Source organism: Rhinopithecus bieti, unplaced genomic scaffold (assembly GCF_001698545.2).
Source record: "Rhinopithecus bieti isolate Rb0 unplaced genomic scaffold, ASM169854v2 scaffold_64774, whole genome shotgun sequence".
In the NCBI taxonomy this organism is placed as follows: Eukaryota; Metazoa; Chordata; class Mammalia; order Primates; family Cercopithecidae; genus Rhinopithecus; species Rhinopithecus bieti.
The window spans coordinates 250,442-268,188 of record NW_016824763.1 but is presented as its reverse complement, the minus strand read 5'-3'; the positions used below and the strand labels follow the sequence as shown (position 1 = coordinate 268,188).

Genomic DNA, 17,747 nt, shown 5'->3' with positions numbered 1-17,747 from the left:
ACATCTTGACTTGGTGTTTTATACGTTGACTTACTCCCAGGATCTTGAATTACTTCTCTCCACTCCTAGGATTTAACTGAGACGCGGCTGATCAGTTTTAGCTGTTTTCTATCTAGGAGACTGCCTCGCCCTGGCGCCAGCTGTGACCAATTATTACCTTAGAGAAACAGCTAACAACCACCTGACTATCACCTGATGGTCGGCCAACACTCCTGCTGTGTGTGTGTAGGGGAAGCCCTCTCCTGCTCTGCTTATAGCTGACTAGCTATCCTCTGTAAAACCTATCTTGGGGACCAAAAGATTATATGTTATGATTCCAAGTATATTTAATTTTCTGAGATATGGGAAGCCATAGTTAGCAAGACATTATTGTGCTTGTTTATTTACTTGTCTATTTTTTATATACCCATTATTATTATCAATATATTTGTTAGGCTTTTTCCCCCCAACTCTTCATACAATGCCTCTCTGGACAAAAGAAAGAATTCTGTTGGTTTGTTTCCTTTGGCAATCTACATGTCTCTACTTTTTTCTATAATGGTAAGTGAATTAATTTTAAAAGTTTTACTTTTCCAAATGTACCTAAATATTATTTAGATATATTTTAAAACTGAAATATAATTGCTTTTCTGTAACATTGAATAACAAAAAAATACTGAAAATGATTACTCTTTATGTATGTGCATAAAAAGATATTCTGGCCTTTGTATCATGAGAGATCTATTTCCTCTGAAACAATATATTTTCTTTTATGTCATGAGTTACTTTCTATAATAATTCACTGGGTTTGTTGTTTGTAGTATAATTGGTTATATATTTTCAGAGGTTTACAAATTTCATGTTTGTCTAAATTGTACTAATAAAAAATGACGACTATAGACATTTAATTTTACTGCACCTTGAAGGCTAAACCTTCCTCATTAAATAATGTATCTCTAAATGCAATCCCATATTGAGCAATTTCTATTATATATGTTCCTTGTGAATGTGTCAACAAATTTTTCATTCCCTAGTCACCTGAAAGAAAATTTTCAAATAAAAAGAAATTGCCTCCGATGGTACAGCGTAATAACTGTTACGTTGATGCAAGCTTTGATAAGAAGAGTACATAGACTGGTGAACCCTTGGGGCCACTTAGGAAGGCTGCTGAGTTAACAGAGTCCGCAAGGTTAGACTTCCCTTGCATGTAATTGGAATTGGCCTTCAGGGCCCCATGTGAACTCATAAATGATACATAATGGAATACCCAAACTTTGGTCATTATATAGTATTCGGTTCAAATAGTAGAGTATTTTGTTCTGTGTAAGGATGGGTAACAATATTATTTTTCTCCAGGAGAGGAAAGCTTCTACTTCTTCCTTGCAAAGCAAAACATTCCTGTGGACTCAATTTTTGAGAAAATAGTTTAAATGTTCTTGCTGGAGTGCATCAGCAAAGTGATGCACTTGATGACACTGAGTGGCCCTTCATAGCTCTTGAGGGTGTGATTCCATCAGTCATCAAGTTTGATAAAAATGGAACATAAAATATAATTTGATGAGCTATATGTTAAAATAGTTTTTATAGAAAAGTAAAATGTAAGTGAAATATATAGTACATTATATATATTCCATCCGTATATATCACAACCAATTTTTCTGCTATCACAGAGATATGTTTTTCTTAAGCATCCATTTATGGGTGCATGTACTCAGACCTAAGCAAATATTTCTCACACTTTTGGCTCATAAGGTACTACGTTGTACATAAGATAAAGGAACACGAGCCAGGATCCGCATGGAATAACTCTCCATCGGCTGCCCAGTGGCTCAGGTACGGATAGAACTGTGAAACTTTATTACCTTTAGCCCTCTGCCAGCAATAGCACCTGGAGTTACTTTAACTTCAGTCACTAGGCTGTGTTTTAGGAAGAGGCCTGACAGGAAGGAAAAACATATTGTGCGGAAGTGCAGACCATTTCACTTTTCCTTTATGCTTGGAAGGGTGGTAACTAAAAGCTTTACTTGCTGAGAATTTGACCTCCAATATAAACATAGGATGTCCATAGTTCTTGTCCATGTAATAGCTACCCTCTGGAACAAAATCTCTTCATTATACAGGATTTACAGGATGTTGCTCAGCTCTCTGCAGTTGATGGCTGAGCAATAAAATGACTCCCCAAAGGCTACTTGCAGGCTTGACTGGGGTTAGTCGTGATGTCAGCCCTGGCAAGCAGAGTCAGGCTGATCTGTCTCCCTTGTTTCATTATAAGGAGCCTCAGCTTTGGGAGATTTAACTTCTATTGAGATTCCTTTCAGGATACATATGCACCAAGACTTTTATTTGCCATAGGCAATTTTTTTTCTTGGTTGGATGTACCCACATATTTAAACATTTGAGGTAAGAGTCCTAAAGAGGTATATTAATGTGATTCAATATTAAGTGTGGCTTTTATATATGGGGAAACTGTTTTCCATAACTATTTATAGAATAGATGTGTGTTTGCTCATTCATACTTGTACCCATGTACTATTATTAATTTGACAGTGAAGGCTAACAGTAAATTTTCTGCATAATTTTACTTTCTGAGGTGTGTATTAGTTTTCTATTTCTGCTGTAAAAAAAGTACAAACTTCATAGCACAAAACAGCTATATATACACATATATAACTATATGTATTATATATGCATAAATAGCTATATATATTATATATTATATATAGCTATAAATCTATATATTATATATATATAAAATAGTTCTGTAGGTCAGATGCCCAACATAGGTTTCACAAGACTAAAATCAAGGTGTTGGCAGGGCTGCATTTCCTTATGGAAGGAACAGGGGAATCCATTTCCTTGCCTTTTGCAGCTTTTAGAGACTGAGTGCATTTCCTGGATCATAGAATAGCCACTTTTCTCCATTTTCAAAATCAGCAATGGTGACTTGTGTCCTTTTCACATCCTATCACCTTACTTACTGTCTTGCCTCCCTCTTCTCTGTTTAGGGAATCTTGTGATTACATTGAGCACATCTGAATAATACAAGATAATTTATCTTTTTTACTTCAGTTTGTTAGCCATCTTTAATTCTATCAGCAACTTTAATTCCCCTATGCTATGTAACACAATGTAGCATATTTCCAGCTCTCAGGGATGAGCATATGGGCATCTCTGGGGAGAGGGACATTTCTCTGCTTACCACAAGGTATATGAAATGTCAGAATCTTATTCAGTCTGGAAGGGTTTAGCATTAGGCTTAAGTGGTTGCTGTTGTCAGTAGTATTGTTTCTGCCATTGAAGAGTGTTCTCTGTCAGTCACTGTTCTCCCTACCTGCTCCTTACAGAGGCCCCAAGGTCACTGGGCTTTATGACCTGCTTCCATGTGCAGCCACACATCCTCTCCCCATGTGGGAAGCCCATCTTTGGAGCTGTTTGTGGTGGTGTCTCACTTCCTGCCCATGGCAGAATTATGGGATGCTCTTCCCACTCTTGGAATCATCTGGTGTCCACTGTAAGGAATCCTGCAGTAGGGGCTGACCACTCCTCTTGCACTCAATGCATCAGCTTCTCTTTTCACCTTCTATCTGATATGCAAATTTAAATACTGAATACAGTTAATCTTAAAACTCAAAGGTCAAAGCTGTGGTTGGGGAATGTCCTTCGTGGCTCATTAACCCAGGGTGGTTAGAAGAAGCTGGCTTTAGAACAGTAAGGCTTAGTTACTGTTCTAGGAAGGAAAACATGTGAAACAAAAATTTCCAGTCTTTCTGATATGGTTTGGATATTTGTCCCTGCAAATCTCATGTTGAATTGCGACCACAGTTGTTGAAGGTGGGACCTGAGGGTGGATTCATGAATGGCTTGGTGTCTTCCCCATGGGAATGAGTGAGTTCTCACTCTGTTGGTTCACATGAAAGCTGCTTGTTAAAAGGAGCCTGGCTCCTCCTTCCCTTTCTTGCTCCCTCTCTCACTGTGTGACATGTTCAATCTCTCTTCACTTCCTGCCATGAATCAAAGCTTTTGAGGCCTCACCAGAAGCCTAGCAGATGTAGGTGCCATGCTTGTACAGCATACAGAACCATTAGCCAAATAAAGTTATTTTCTTTATAAATTACCCAGCCTCAGGTATCTCTTTATAGCAACATAAAAGAGATTAAGACATTTTCTTTCCTTTAGTATCCTCCACTTTTTCTGTTCTTCCTTGTTTCCCCTCTTTTCTTGTTCCTTTCTTGTCCTCAAATACTTTCTACCAGCTAGAGAAGATATCCTATGGTAGATAATTTATTTCTATTGTAGTTATTCTTATGTTGATGAAACTAAGTCTCTACCTCCACATGCTACTTCTTTTTTCTAATATTTTATATATTGCAGAGATGGTGGGAGGCATAAAATATGCTTTGTTTCTTGCAAAAACAGACTAAAAAATAGTGTAAAAAATTATCAGGTATACACATAGAGGTGTATAGTAATATAACAATAGACAAGCAAAAGTAGACATTCTTTGTAAACAAATTATAATAAACCAAAGCCATAAGTGAAATAAATGAATAAAAACAAGATAGTGATGAATAAGGGTGATAATTAAAATGTCCCTATTTTGAAAAGAAAAAGAAAAAAGAAGTGCAGGAAAAGCAGAACGGAAGTCAAGGAGAGACAGAGAGACAAGGAAGGAAGGAAGGGAAAGAAAGAAAGAGAGAAAGAAAGAAAAAGAGAGAGAAAAAGAAAGAGAAGGAAGGAGGGACGGAGAGAGAGAGAAGGAAGGGAAGAAGGAAGGAAAGAAAAAAGGAGAGAAAGAGGAAATATGAAAGGAGAAAAGGCAAAAGGAAAGTAGAAAGACCTAAAATGAAATGCTATTTTTATAAGAATATGGTTGTCTTTGAGAGGGACAGTTTTTTTTTTTTTATAATGAAATAAACTTGTACCATCAAATGTTACTGACCTGACAACACTCTAGAATAAACTTAACAATATCAAACAGGAAACTGATGCTCTAAGGAAAGGTGGTGGCATCCGTGTGAAATTGATTAGTGCATTATTTAATGCATAGCCCAGGAATTACTATACCGCACAGCACAAGAAAAGTCATTGTGGAGTCACTGCAGTATACATAAATTTAAAGTTGAGCAGAGATTCGATTTTGAGATACCAAAGATGTTTTAGTAGTGATTTGCTTTAGTAGTGTTGCCCTAGGATACTATTTTTTAAATATGATAATTACCCTGCAAAATGTATAGCTATGACCAATTTATTTTTTCTTATCTTGCCCTTTTCTTTTCTTACTCAACTGTAATTGTTTTTGCAGTGGTTCATGTTGAAATATTGTATGCTACAGAATAAAAAATATTTTGATGTTTTTATTACTTCTCTGATACCAAAGAAACATAGTGACCTACATTTCTATTTCTTTGATACTTCCAAACTTCTAGAATTTCATCTTTTTTACAATGGCATTTAAAAAATCAGTGCCTTGTTCTCTGAAAATTCTGTTAGTTTACGTATGATAATGCTTACAATAAGAAAAAATAGTTGAAGGCATTTAACGTTTTATTTTATTGTGTATTTATTAAAATACAGGCTGAGCATCCCCAATTTGAAAATACGCAATCTGAGATGCTCCAAAATCTGAAATTTTGAGCACCAACATAACACAAGTGAAAAATTCCACACTTGTCCTCATGTACACAATTATTAATTTTGTTTCTTGTAAAAATTATTTGAAAATATTTTATGAAATTACCTTCAGTCTATGTGTTTAAGGTATATATGAATGAATATTTTGTTTAGACTTGGACTTATCCCTAATATATCTCATTATGTATACACAAATATTCCTAAATCCAAAGCATTCCAAAATCCAAAACATTTCTGCTCCCAAGCATTTCAAATAAGAAATAACCAAACTGTAATACATTTTGTAGTGTGATTGTAGGCCATAACAAATAATATCTCTCAATTAAAACAAAAAATATCATAGCTAAAGTTTCCATTGTTTTGCTTTCTTGACAGAACAGCAGTTTATCCTTTTCATTGCTGTGTACCCAAACCTCCTAGAAGATCACTTGGCACATAATACACTCAGAGAATATTTGTTAAATGTATGAATATATAATATTTCACAGTGTCTCCAACTTAATAGGTCACTGGCATATATTTCTCTTTATTTAAATGTAAAACTCATGAAGAAAAAAATGAGGAGTTCATGTCTTACTTACATGACTCCTGGTATTATAAGTTTATACCACCATGCCCGGCTAAATTTTGTAATTTTTGTAGGGATAGGGCCTCACCATGTTGTCCAGTCTGGTTTCAAACTCCTGGGCTCAAGCATCCCACCCACTGTGGAAACTCCCTAAGTGCTGAGATTACAGGCATGAGCTGGACTTCTAGAAATTAATTTTCTAAAGCTACATTTTCCTTCTTATTCTTGTCACCTTCTACCCTAAAACATTTATATTTTCTACACACCCTTTTATTGTTTGCTTTCCATTAGAGCTGCCGTGTACATATACTCCCTTTCTGACATCTATAACCCAGTTTTCCCACCCACCTTCTTTGTCTTACCCTAATTTGTTTTGACATACATTGACATACAATTCTTTGTCACTCATACTGTCTTGTAGCTACAAGTTATCTTTTTAAAGAGTCTCTTAGCAATTCATTTATTCTATGTATTCTTTCTCTGCTACTACATATATATCCTCACTTATTATCAGCCTCTTTTTCAGGTTAATGTGTAAATCAGCAAGGTCAAATAGGATCACATAAAAACAAAGGCAGTAGTGCCAATACACCATGTACCACTGCACAGCTATATCCCCAACTAGTGACCTAGAAAAACTCATCTTAACTTCTTATGGCACTGAGAAAACACACAATGAATTGCAACATCGACTGTTTCTTACGTGGGTACACACACACATAAACCCACACGACATACAGAAAGGTGTGCACACCACTCCGCCTCCCACCCACACACACATACCTCTCAATGCTGCTTAGTTCCATTGTTCTAAGTTCAGACTGTCTCAGTGACTTGGTAGTATTGAAAGTATAGAGGACAGACTGCATGGTGGCACATAGCACGTGGAAGGGAATCCTATTAGTCTGAAAATCCTATTAGTCTGAGAGTCAAACACCCTTGGGGAAAAGATGAATGAACATAATGTCTGTATTACAGTGGAATCAAGGGCTAAGAAGACGTGGAATGGGAACTGCCTATGAACATATTTTATATTGCTGATTATGTTAAAAAGACAAGAAGTTGTCATTAAATGTTATCCAGAAGTTTTCTTATTCAAGGGAGATTACATGATTTTTTTTAACAGGCAAAAGATCACAGTGCAAACTCTAATTTACAACAATGTAACTCTTATTTGCACACTCGAATGTAAATTTTAAAACAATATTGTAATTGATTATTTTCATTGGGGAATATGGTACTTTTTAACATGTTTCCTTACGCATGAAATGTTCAGTGGAAAACACCTATTTTATCAAATTCTACAAGGGTCACGGAATTAGCTCTATAAGAACGTGAGACATTCATTTGGGGTTACTCTTTCACCAGACTAGTGGACTACAAGCAAAACTAGATAAATCTAAAAGGACAAAAAAGTTATTAGAATTAGATTAATACAAATTGAATGTAAATTTTTCCTTTCNAAAAGATCACAGTGCAAACTCTAATTTACAACAATGTAACTCTTATTTGCACACTCGAATGTAAATTTTAAAACAATATTGTAATTGATTATTTTTCATTGGGGAATATGGTACTTTTTAACATGTTTCCTTACGCATGAAATGTTCAGTGGAAAACACCTATTTTATCAAATTCTACAAGGGTCACGGAATTAGCTCTATAAGAACGTGAGACATTCATTTGGGGTTACTCTTTCACCAGACTAGTGGACTACAAGCAAAACTAGATAAATCTAAAAGGACAAAAAAGTTATTAGAATTAGATTAATACAAATTGAATGTAAATTTTTCCTTTCTAGTTGACACTTGAAAGAGCTGAGCAGGAACTTAAAATTTATTTCTAATTAAAAAAAAATTTAAGTAATGTCTTATCAAGAAGTAAGCTACACATTAAGTACAGATTACAGAAAACATTTGGTATAGTTTAAAAGAAAACACTTTGCAATAAAACTAAGCAGATTTTTTGTCTTAGTCCTGAATATGCATTACATCACTTCTCATCTGTTTTCTCAGGGTAATTGGAGTTTTTTAGTTCACCTTGCATTCATACAAGTGCAAAAGTCCCTTTTCTATGTAGGATTTTTGTTGTCCCATGTGCTGAAGGGATAACATGCATTATTTTTATTGTGAAAAGGTACTGTATATAATAATAACAAAGTTACTGTATATAACTGGAATTAATTTTCATTGTTTTAAAATATTTGATATATGGACACTATACATGTATTTCAGTGTCCTTGAGTCTTAAGAGTTTCCCTATTTTGAAATTTTCCTTCTTTACTTAAAATATCTTCTGACTTAAATATTACGTGGTCATTTCTACATACAAACATTTTTTCCACAAATGATAATAAAACTTTTAAAAAATAGTCTTTTTTTAAATTTTAAGCTGGTTCCTTTCCCCCTTTATTTATCTTTCCTCAAGATAAGTAAAGCTAGAAAGAAACTTTATGTATCTTAGCAGCAGTCCATTTATTTAAACATACTCTGCTTAGGTAACTTTAACTTTTTCCACTGTTGTAATACCACTCTGCAGATTTCACTTTGAGCTTCCTCTGTAAACACTTTGTTTCAGGTGAATACATATAACTGTTTCCACTTTTCTGTCCTCTCTAGTGAGACAATTCAATATATTTCCTGCTTTCACTGTTGTGCTTTTCTCTCATATTTTTTCCTCATTAAGCCTGAGTTTGCCTTTGTAGAATGCATGTTCCACTTTTCTTCTCACATTGTAGTATTTGTGAACTCAGGTGTGTTTTATGCTTGCTATATACATAAACATGAGGATTTATTTTCTCCTCAAGAAGCTGCTTAATTCCATGGTACATCTTATACTCAACTATGTTTTGGAACCAAGGAGATATGGTACATGGGATATGCAGGAAGCCACCTGACTATTTTAAAATCAGTTTTCTCCTTTTCTTCTAACCTCTAGGCCTTTCTTTAGGATGACATCATACTGAAAGACTGCACTACTTTTCCAGGTCTTGATAGTCTTTGACCACACTGGAGTCACCCTTCAGCTCCTCTTCTTGCTCACTTGTATTGTCACCACTCTCTTGATCAGAGTCTTTTCATGAGTTTTGCACAGATTGTATTACTTTTGAGCTGTGTATGACATAGGAAAATATAGTTTGAAGATATTGAAAGCCCTGGAAGTCTCCATGAGAAAATATCATGGGAAAATGTTTTATAATTTGTGCACTTAAATTGATACCAGAAAAAAGTATCAATTTCAGGAGGCATAGAGTGTGTAAAGAAGGTATCCCATGGAGTCCTCTCCAGAGTCCATTGCAGGCATCTGGGCTCTCTGAAAACACTGACACTTGTCGTAGCCTTGGTGTATATAACCTGTATGTTAGCACTGCTCCTCCTTCTAGCACCACCCCATCCATCTGTTTTGAAAGCCCCGGCTAACCTGGGGTTCCAGTACCAGAGTGTCCAGTACTAGTTCTGTCCTAACATAAAATGAAGGTGAGCTGGACATAGATATTTACAGTGGGTCTTTCACAGGATATCTGTTTTACCTGGAGGTTAGAGAAAGCCTAATGCCTAGTTGTCTGGAGCATAAGCAGGGGTTCTTTTTTTGGAAACCTATTTATACTGGCAGATGCCCTTGTGGCTCTTGTATGACCTGTGTCCAGTTTATGTCTGCCTGACCATTACTCTGGTGCTGGGAGCCTGATCCTGTGTCTCCTCCCCAACACACCCCTTAGCCACATTTCTGGGGAAAACCTGGCCTGGAGTCAATCCTAGTTCTTCAAATGGAAGTCACAGATTCAGTATATCACTACAATAGAAAACTAGTTCAAAGATTTTTTCTTACAGTTCCTGGGCAGGGTGGGCTTAATGTCAGGAGGTCAAACTTCCATTTCTGGATCAGGTGAGGCAGGAATGGATTCAGAGAGTCAGGCAGAAAGAGAAAATATCACATGGCAACTAGCAGTGTGTTTTGGAAAACTAGGACCCTGGTCTGCTAAGTTAGAAAGTTGCCTTTAAGTTCTTATCCATGGCCAGCTGCTTAAGTCATTTGGGTGTGATGTAGAAATGAAAACTGTGACAAGGATGACTGAGCCCTGCTTTTGGTATGAGAAAGTTAAACTCGTATTCAAAATAAATGTCAAGGAAATATAAAATGAGAATTCAATATATCATCAAATACATTATATATATTTTATATATAATACATATTTTAATATATATTTGTAGATATTGCATATATATTNGCTTAGGTAACTTTAACTTTTTCCACTGTTGTAATACCACTCTGCAGATTTCACTTTGAGCTTCCTCTGTAAACACTTTGTTTCAGGTGAATACATATAACTGTTTCCACTTTTCTGTCCTCTCTAGTGAGACAATTCAATATATTTCCTGCTTTCACTGTTGTGCTTTTCTCTCATATTTTTTCCTCATTAAGCCTGAGTTTGCCTTTGTAGAATGCATGTTCCACTTTTCTTCTCACATTGTAGTATTTGTGAACTCAGGTGTGTTTTATGCTTGCTATATACATAAACATGAGGATTTATTTTCTCCTCAAGAAGCTGCTTAATTCCATGGTACATCTTATACTCAACTATGTTTTGGAACCAAGGAGATATGGTACATGGGATATGCAGGAAGCCACCTGACTATTTTAAAAATCAGTTTTCTCCTTTTCTTCTAACCTCTAGGCCTTTCTTTAGGATGACATCATACTGAAAGACTGCACTACTTTTTCCAGGTCTTGATAGTCTTTGACCACACTGGAGTCACCCTTCAGCTCCTCTTCTTGCTCACTTGTATTGTCACCACTCTCTTGATCAGAGTCTTTTTCATGAGTTTTGCACAGATTGTATTACTTTTGAGCTGTGTATGACATAGGAAAATATAGTTTGAAGATATTGAAAGCCCTGGAAGTCTCCATGAGAAAATATCATGGGAAAATGTTTTATAATTTGTGCACTTAAATTGATACCAGAAAAAAGTATCAATTTCAGGAGGCATAGAGTGTGTAAAGAAGGTATCCCATGGAGTCCTCTCCAGAGTCCATTGCAGGCATCTGGGCTCTCTGAAAACACTGACACTTGTCGTAGCCTTGGTGTATATAACCTGTATGTTAGCACTGCTCCTCCTTCTAGCACCACCCCATCCATCTGTTTTGAAAGCCCCCGGCTAACCTGGGGTTCCAGTACCAGAGTGTCCAGTACTAGTTCTGTCCTAACATAAAATGAAGGTGAGCTGGACATAGATATTTACAGTGGGTCTTTCACAGGATATCTGTTTTACCTGGAGGTTAGAGAAAGCCTAATGCCTAGTTGTCTGGAGCATAAGCAGGGGGTTCTTTTTTTGGAAACCTATTTATACTGGCAGATGCCCTTGTGGCTCTTGTATGACCTGTGTCCAGTTTATGTCTGCCTGACCATTACTCTGGTGCTGGGAGCCTGATCCTGTGTCTCCTCCCCAACACACCCCTTAGCCACATTTCTGGGGAAAACCTGGCCTGGAGTCAATCCTAGTTCTTCAAATGGAAGTCACAGATTCAGTATATCACTACAATAGAAAACTAGTTCAAAGATTTTTTCTTACAGTTCCTGGGCAGGGTGGGCTTAATGTCAGGAGGTCAAACTTCCATTTCTGGATCAGGTGAGGCAGGAATGGATTCAGAGAGTCAGGCAGAAAGAGAAAAATATCACATGGCAACTAGCAGTGTGTTTTGGAAAACTAGGACCCTGGTCTGCTAAGTTAGAAAGTTGCCTTTAAGTTCTTATCCATGGCCAGCTGCTTAAGTCATTTGGGTGTGATGTAGAAATGAAAACTGTGACAAGGATGACTGAGCCCTGCTTTTGGTATGAGAAAGTTAAACTCGTATTCAAAATAAATGTCAAGGAAATATAAAATGAGAATTCAATATATCATCAAATACATTATATATATTTTTATATATAATACATATTTTAATATATATTTGTAGATATTGCATATATATTTTGGATTGGTATCTTAAATATTTTTAATTTTTTTAAACATTTTTATTTCTATAGGTCTTTGGAGAACAGGTGGTATTTGGCTACATGAATAAGTTCTTTAGTGGTGATTTGTGAGATTTTGGTGCACCCATTACCTGAAACTCATTTTTTATATTGGCACATAATAATTGTACACATTTTTGTGATATAATGTGGTGTTTTCATAGCATATACATTGTATGATGATCAAATCGTGGTAATTAACATGTCCATCATCTTAAACAACTATTTTTGCTTTATTTTGAGAATATTCAAAACCTCTCTTTTAGCTATTTGAAATATGCAATGCATTTTTGTTAGCTATCATCGCCCTATGCAATAAAGTACCAAAACATATTCTTGTCTTCAACTATACCATTGTACTCATTGACCAACCCTTCCCTGTCTCCTACTTCTTCCTATCCTCCCCCATCTCTGGTAACCACTGTTCTAGTCTAAAGTTCTTTGGGATCATTTCTTTAAGAGTCCACACATAAGTGAGATCATGTGGTATTTGTCTTTCTGTGTCTGGCTTATTTCACTTAATATAAGGCTCCAGGCACATCTATGTTGTTGACAAATGACAGAATTTGATTCTTTTTTATAGTCAAATAGATTCCATTGTATATATGTACCACATTTTCTTTATCCATTGATCCACTGATGTGCATTTAAGTTGATTTTATATTTTGGCTACTGTGATTAGTGCTACAGTGAACATGGGAGTCCAGCTATCTTTCTGAAATACTGATCTTATTTTCTTTAAATATATTCCCAGTGGTGGGATGGCTGGGTCATATGGTTGAACTATTTTTATTTTTCTGAAAAGCCTCATAATCTTTTCCATAATGTCTGTACTAATTTACAGTCCCACCAACAGTGTATAACTTCCCCTTTCCCTGTACCCTCACCAGCATTTTTTATTGTTTTGTCTTTTCAATAGTAGCTATTCTAATGTGGGATATCTCATTTTGGTTTTGATTTGCATTTCCCTGATTGTTAGTGATAGTAATATTAAGCATTTTTATAAAAATATACCTGTCGGCCATTTGTATGTCTTAGGCTTAGTTTTTTAAAAAAGAAGAAAAATCAAATACATTGTTGAAAGGCATGGGTATATACAAGATAGGGAAGTTATAACTGATATCTCTTAAAAAGCTGAGGCCTTAAGATGGCCCCATGTTGATCATATATAGTGGTTTTCCAGAGCAGGAACCAGTCTCTGCCTATTATCAAAACATAATTGTCCCTATTTATGAAATAAGTAATATTGTCACTCATTTGATTGGGGGATAGAAAAGCTGTACTCACTGGTCCAGAGAAGCTGCAAGTAATTAGCCCTCTTCCTGGGATTCAGAGAAGGAAAAAAAAAAAATTGCCCAAGAAACCAGAACCAAAGTTGGCAGGTTTGAAGTGCACTTCCCTCAGAACTTTAGAAGCAGCAATGCATTCCCAAACTCAGAAACACTTATAGAACAGAGGGCACCAGAGGCTGCCACAGAAGAGGAAATTATTGTTAAAAATGACACACAATAAAAACAATTTTTACATAAGATAATGAAGCACATGAAGAAGATGAAGCTGATCCAGACCATAAAAGGCATAAAATTACAATCTAAAATTTGAGATTATTGAATATTCTGCACAGACTATGGCTCTGCTAATTACCTCTCTCTCCATTCTTTCTCTTCTTTCCTTGAATGAAAATCTATCTCTCTGTCACACACACACACACACACACAAACACACTCACTCTCACTCAGTTGGTTGGGAAAATGTCTGCTTGTCATGTGATGAAGGTGTTGAGCAAGCGTGATTTGTGCATCTTCTATATCACTTCTTTGAAAAGAATTTGCTTATTCTGCAACACCTTCTTGTCTCCTCCCATAAGCCTGAACAAAGACGTGGCATTGAGGAGTCAGCATGGATCCTGCCAGACATGCTAACAAGAGCAGCATCCTAGTGAATGGCAAAATACCAGGAGGAAAGAAACTATGTCCTTAACAACCTTGTAGAGCAAGCTGCCTACTGTCTTTGTCTGTCCTATTATGTGAGAAAGAAATGCAGTCCGATACTATCCGAAAAACTCTTATCTTAACCAATACCAATATTCTGATTTTTCAAAAAATATTATAATGGGAGAGACTCTTGGCCAAACCCAGGAATTCTAATAAGAGAGACTCCTGGCAGACCTCAGGCAGTCTAATGATTCAGACACTTGGGTGACCCCAAGCTTTTAAATGGAACAGACTCCTGCTGACTCCAAGCAGTATAATAATAGAGACACCTGGGCAACCCCAGGCATTCTGACGGGAGAGACTCCTGCCCGACCCCAGACAGTCTAATGATAGAGACACCTGAGCGAACCCATGCATTCTAATGGGAGAGACTTTCACTCGACCCTAGGCAGTCTAATGGTAGAGACACCTGGGTAACCCAATGCTTTCTAATGGGAGAGACACCCACCCGACCACCAGCAGTCTAATAATAGAGATATCTAATTTTCACTAATCATTGAAACACCAAATAGCAACAAACAAATGTAATTTCAAAATAAGAAAGTCCATTTTACTGTTCACTAATTAGAAAATAGAGGGGACATGATTTCTTTGGGGCATCACTGGGTACGAAACATCTAAACCAGGAAAGGACAATGTCATGGTCTGTGAACAGATTCACCAGTGCCTCTTGTCCTGTGGACATTTCAGTACAGTAACCTGTATTTTCATTACCATTTGCTAGGTAAGAAGGTAACAAGAAATCGGAAAGAACCAGAAGAGAAGAAGAGACCCAAGCATCCAGGTATGCATGCTGAATATCTGTTTTTCGATTGTTTTAAATTATTTCAATTTGATAAAATAAGTTAGTTAATACTGAACGAGTAAAACCTTAAGGCATGTGTAGTTTGTCATATTACTTATTTACTTAGTTTCCCTCATTTTGAAATACTTTAGTGACTGGAAAATTTCATTTTTAGAGGAAGTGAGGCAAATGCCAGGAAATGTATAATCATTTGTATTAATTGAACACCCCTTCCATTAATGTAGTTTTTGTGGAACCATAAAAACAACCATCACACAATTAAAATACTTTTCTGGCAATTTCATGTTAATCCTGAGGTGTTAAATTATAATAACTATTTATTTTGCAACATAGAAACTGGAGAAGAAAGAGTCTAGTGGCTCAGACCTGATTTTTAATTATCAGCTTAGAGAATGCCAAATTCTAACTACTATTTGAGTTACATAGTGACCTCTCATGATTAGAACAACACAATAGCAAAGATGTATTTGCTCATTTTTTATTAAAATATGAAATTAATTTATGGTCTTTTCTCCCATTTTAAAATGTATTATCATTTTAATTCTTGATCTTTCTTTGAAGCCCTACTACCACGCGTAAGTCAAACCCATCAAATTTAATTATGCTTGCGTTAGTCTTTTCTCTCATTGCTATAAAGAAATCCCTGAGACTGGGTAATTTATAAAGAAAAGAGGTTCAGTTGACTCATCGTTCTGCAGGCTATACAGGAAGCATGATTCTGGCATCTACTTAGCTTCTGGAGAGGCCTCAGGAAGCTTACAATCATGGCTTAAGGCAAAGGGAGAGTAAGGCATCTCATATGGAAGAGCAGGAGCAAGTGAGAGAGAGGCAGGAGGTTCTACACACTTTTGAACAACCAAATAACATGAGCACTCACTCACTCACTAGCATGAGAAAAGCACTAAGAGGATAGTGCTAAACCATTTATGAAGGAACCACCCCTGTGATCCAATCACCTCCTGCCAGGCCCCACCTCCAGCACTGGGGATTACAATTGTACATGAGATTTGGACAGAGACACAGATCCAAACCATATTAATGTGTTTTCTGTTATTCAAATAATACAGAAATGTTTGGAGTAGCTTTTGGTTTCTGGACCTCTTGTGTTCCTTCAACTCCTTTTGACTTTTCCTTGTACTCCTCCCTTAGAACAAGGAGAATGGGGGGGGGCTGTGTTATCTTTATTTCTCTTCAACAAATCACAGTATCATATCTTAGCAACTGTTGGAAAAATGTTCACTGCTTTTGACACTTATGTGACCTACTTTATAGGTTGTTTCAACATTTAATAATCCCCGTAGATTCAAGTTTGACAGTGTTAGAGTCAATGTGAATAATTTATATTCTCTCTACATGTGAAAAGTGTTGGAGGCATTATGACTGGTAAATAAAAAAATAAAAACCAAGATGCTGTAGCATTTGAAGAAAGTTCAGAACTTTTAAGTAAGAAAGTACCATGTGTACATATTATGTGTATATGTGTGTGATAAAAGTTAAAAAAAAAGGCAAAGGAAAAGGACAGGGTGATGGATTTATAGGTTTGAATTTCTCATATTAAGAAATGATTCTCAGGGTGAATAAACATTTTTAGACTTTAAACTTTTAGAGTAATACATTCAATGCTTATATTATCTCAAGTATTTATCTCTTAACTCTGAAAATACTGATTAAATAGTTTTACTGTATAGCAGGTCCTGCAATAGGTAACAGAGATGTAAACATCTTCAAATAACATAAGGCTTAATGGAAGTAGCTTGGTAAATTAATCAAAAAGTGGCACAATGCTATTTATATGTATTGTGTGGATCTGGAATTCTATAGAAAGAATAACAAAAGAGAATGTTTTTTGCTAACTGGTCTTAGGCCATGAAGGACTTCATTGAAGAGGACTTTGAGATTTAGACCAGGATTAGTAGGTAACAAAGACAGAAGGACAAAGGCTTATTGATTAAACTTTATTAGGAAGTGCAACCTCTAGGAAAGAGAAGTGAAGTGAAAGGAGATGGAAGCAGGAAACAACTAATAAAAGTTGACCACCCTTCCTGTTAAGCTATTTTCACAAAGGTCCTGTGCATGATCTAAGGAGCACAGGGAGGAGAAAGTAGATGCTTTTCTACTGGCTCTCATCTTCCATTGGTTAAAATTTGCCACCATGAGTAATAATTCCCCATTATTTCTAGTATGCATCCTGAAAAGCTGTTATGTCTTGCTATTTCTCATGCTCAGTGAGAAAGATGACCCAGGTCCGGAAGCAAGGAGTGGCAGGAGCATTAATATAAGGTAAGATTTTGTAGGGTATGCATACAAGAGATGGATCAGGAGTAGTGGCCACAGAGATCCCTCAGCTGGTAGCAGTGGCTATGGCAGTAGCAGCAGCAGTAGCAGCAGCACTAACTCACATGAACATGGGAGTCAGACAAGTTTATGCTAGGGCGTGTCAGATCAGAAAAGAAGGTAAGTGTGAAGATCTAGCATGATCCAAAATTAATCTTGTTTATGCTGTATGGAGTTAATCTTGAAAAATAACTAGGTGTGCACCACACTGACAAGGGGAAATGTGCATGCAACCGGAGGGAGCAACATGAGAAAAGACATGATTAGGTGTACCTATGATTATATTACTCTTGAATCCATCCTGCCTCTCCATTGATGCAGCCACAATCCTGGCCTAGGTCTTTTAATCAATAGGCTTTTAAAAACCACCTTTTAATTAATCTTCCCACATTTAAGGTTTCCCCTTCCCATACATAGATCTAT

At 36.3% G+C, this 17,747-nt stretch overlaps 1 long non-coding RNA gene across 1 annotated transcript; it reads left to right on the top strand.

Moving 5' to 3' along the window:
- Positions 1-226: 226 nt before the first annotated feature.
- On the top strand, positions 227-17,270 carry LOC108522442 (uncharacterized). Its single transcript, XR_001883473.1, has 3 exons — positions 227-540; positions 14,910-14,969; positions 17,217-17,270. It is a non-coding gene; the product is annotated as an uncharacterized LOC108522442 (long non-coding RNA).
- Positions 17,271-17,747: the final 477 nt, after the last annotated feature.